This window comes from Bubalus bubalis, chromosome 7, assembly GCF_019923935.1.
Source record: "Bubalus bubalis isolate 160015118507 breed Murrah chromosome 7, NDDB_SH_1, whole genome shotgun sequence".
Lineage (NCBI taxonomy): Eukaryota > Metazoa > Chordata > Mammalia > Artiodactyla > Bovidae > Bubalus > Bubalus bubalis.
The window spans coordinates 115,451,936-115,455,614 of NC_059163.1; the positions used below are offsets into that span (position 1 = coordinate 115,451,936).

The 3,679-nt window shown below is 39.3% G+C and overlaps 1 non-coding gene across 1 annotated transcript; it reads right to left on the bottom strand.

Annotated features, from left to right (window-relative positions):
* Nucleotides 1–3,164: 3,164 nt before the first annotated feature.
* Nucleotides 3,165–3,267, bottom strand: LOC112586338. The gene has a single exon (XR_003110798.1). It is a non-coding gene; the product is annotated as a U6 spliceosomal RNA (small nuclear RNA).
* Nucleotides 3,268–3,679: the final 412 nt, after the last annotated feature.

Genomic DNA, 3,679 nt, shown 5'->3' on the forward strand with positions numbered 1-3,679 from the left:
CAGCACCAGTTGTTTCCCTCCTAGGCCCAAGAAGATAACTTTTTCTTTCTTTTATTGAAGCTACATTTCCAAGACCAGTATCTGTCTGTCTAGGAAAAGTGGAAATCAGAAAGACTTTGAGTTTTTGTTTAAATCTGACTCAGTTCAGATTTTTGCTATGTCACTAGTGATGTGATGTGGCCAAGTTAATGTATGTTCTGACCTCCAGTTGACAAGGAGGTAACAACTGTCAGAATGGCATGGTGGTACATTCTACTTATATGATGTGTAGCTCAGTTTGTGTTCATTCTCTTTGTCTTCTCACCCATGATGTCCATAGTTGTATGGAGGGGCATGGCGTCAAATTCAGTACAGCCTAATCTCAAAAATACTGTGAGTTCTGTTCCAAACTACTACAATAAAGTGAATATTGCAATAAAGTCACATGAATTTTTTGGTTTCCCAGTGCAAATAAAAGCTATGTTTACACTATAGTGTAGTCTCTTAAATGTGTGATAGCATTATGTCTTAAAAGTAATGTACACATCTTCATTAAAAACATTTTTTTTGGAAATTGGTGCCAATAGGGTTATTCAGTGAAAAGTTGCCAAAACTCAATTTGCAATAAAACACATGCAAAATATAATAAAGCAAAGCACAATCAAATAAGTGTGCCTGTAAACATTGTTTTATATATATAAACTTACATGGAAATTCTTGTGAATACCGAAGTTTAACAAATCCTGATTGATTAGAGAGAGGAACAAGAGGAAAATCAACATGCAGGTTATAATATAATGATTTAAACAGGATTGCCTGGTTTATGACTATATAGACAATGGGTTAGGACTAGAGAAGTCAGTCTCCCCACTTGCATGGCCAATGAAAGGGACTGTATATGATCTCAATTTCTTTCCAGTTTCAGATGTTGAGTTATCAGCCCCCAACCATAATTTTTTCATTCTCTATCTACACAGCCATCCAAATGCTTGTCTAACAGTTTTATCTCATTTTACTTTACCATTTGAATGCAGAGTTCCAAAGAATAGCAAGGAGAGATAAGAAAGCCTTCCTCAGTGATCAATGCAAAGAAATAGAGGAAAACAAAAGAATGGGACTAGAGATCTCTTCAAGAAAATTAGACACACCAAGGGAACATTTCATGCAAAGATGGGCTCGATAAAGGACAGAAATGGTAGGGACCTAACAGAAGCAGAAGATATTAAGAAGAGGTGGCAAGAATACACAGAAAACTGTACAAAAAAGACCTTCATGACCCAGATAATCACGATGGTGTGATCACTCACCTAGAGCCAGACATCTTGGAATGTGAAGTCAAGTGGGCCTTAGAAAGCATCACTATGAACAAAGCTAGTGGAGGTGATGGAAATAGCTCCAGTTGAGCTATTTCAAATCCTGAAAAATAATGCTGTGAAAGTGCTGCACTCAATATGCCAGCAAATTTGGAATACTCAGCAGTGGCCACAGGACTGGAAAATGTCAGTTTTCATTCCAATCCCAAAGAAAGGCAATGCCAAAGAATGCTCAAACTACAGCACAATTGCACTCATCTCACATGCTAGTAAAGTAATGCTTAAAATTCTCCAAGCCAGGCTTCAGCAATACATGAACCATGAACTTCCAAATGTTCCAGCTGGTTTTAGAAAAGGCAGAGAACCAGAGATCAAATTGCCAACATCTGCTGGATCATGGAAAAAGCAAGAGAGTTCCAGAAAAACATCTACTTCTGCTTTATTGACTATGCCAAACCTGTTGACTGTGTGGATCACAATAAACTGTGGAAAATTCTGAAAGGGATGGGAATACCAGATCACCTGACCTGCCTCATGAGAAATCTGTATCCAGGTCAGGAAGCAACAGTTAGAACTGGACATGGGAAAACAGACTGGTTCCAAATAGGAAAAGGAGTACGTCAAGGCTGTATATTGTCACCCTGCTTATTTAACTTATACACAGAGTACATCATGAGAAACGCTGGGCTGGAAGAATCACAAGCTGGAATTGAGATTGCCGGGAGAAACATCAATAACCTCAGATATGCAGAAAGTGAAGAAAAACTAAAGAGCCTCTTGAAAGTGAAAGAGGAGCGTGAAAAAGTTGGCTTAAAGCTCAACATTCAGAAAATGAAGATCATAGCATCTGGTCCTATCACTTCATGGTATGGGGAAACAGTGGAAACAGTGGCTGACTTTATTTTTCTGGGCTCCAAAATCACTGCAGATGGTGATAGCAGCCATGAAATTAAAAGACGTTTGCTACTTGGAAGAAAGTTATGACCAACCTAGACAGCATATTAAAAAGCAAAGACATTACTTTGCCAAGAAAGGTCCGTCTAGTCAAGGCTATGGTTTTTCCAGTGGTCATGTATGGATGTGAGAGTTGAACTATAAAGAAAGCTGAGAGCTGAAGAATTGATGCTTTTGAACTGTGGTGTTGGAGAAGACTCTTGAGAGTCCCTTGGACTGCAAGGAGATCCAACCAGTCCATCCTAAAGGAGATCAATCCTGGGTGTTCATTGGAAGGACTGATGTTGAAGCTGAAACTCCAATACTTTGGCCACCTGATTCAAAGAGCTGACTCATTTGAAAAGACCCTGATGCTGGGCATGATTGTGGGCAGGAGAAGGGGATGACAGAGGATGAGATGGTTGGATGGCATCACCAACTCAATGGACATGGGTTTGGGTGGACTCCGGGAGTTGGTGAGGGACAGGGAAGCCTGGCGTGCTACGATTCATGTGGTTGCAAAGAGTCGGACATGATTGAGCGACTTCACTTTCACTTTTCACTTTCATTCATTGGAGAAAGAAATGGCAACCCACTCCAGGGTTCTTGCCTGGAGAATTCAAGCGACAGGGGAGCCTGGTGGGCTGCCGTTTATGGGGTCGCACAGAGTCAGACATGACTGAAGCAACTTATTAGCAACAGCCAGATATCAACATGAATCAGCCACAGGTATACACATGTTCCCTCCCCCTTGAACCTCCTTCCCATCTCCCTCTCCATTCCACCCCTGTTTGAGTTCTTGAGTAATAGAGAAAATTCCCATTGATTATCTATTTTACATATGGTAATATAAGCTTCCATGTTATTCTCTCCATACATCTTACCCTCTCCTACCTGCCTCATGGCCCTGCCATGTTCATAAGTCTGTTCTCTATGTCTAAAAATGTGGAACACTTCATGAATTTGTGTGTCATTTTCGCACAGGAACCATGCTAATCTTCTCTGTATCATTCTGGTTTTAGTTTATGTGCTGCTAAAACGAGCTTTGGAATTTTTTTTTTTTTTTGAAAGGCAAAAGTATTGAAAGCTTTCTAAGTTTATTAACCTTAACACTTCTTACTTTTATGGAACACATTCTAAACATCTCAGATCAAATGGAAAGAGAAGTAGGACTAGATAATTATTGCTGTTTTTAGTTCAAAAAGAAACTAAATGGAGGAAGGCAAAATTGCTTTAAAGATGTTTTTACTCTGACTTTTTAAAAATCATATCTTTAAGCAATGCATACCAACGAATTATAAAGAAATAAGTTCCCAACCAGAGTGTACGAAACTGAATTAGTGTACCAGCTGTTCCCTTTTGGCCTTTAGTCATGACAGAAATTAATTATCCCAACAATAATACAAGGAGTGGGCTTTCAATAGACTTCATTTTGGTATTGTCTTTGGATTCTC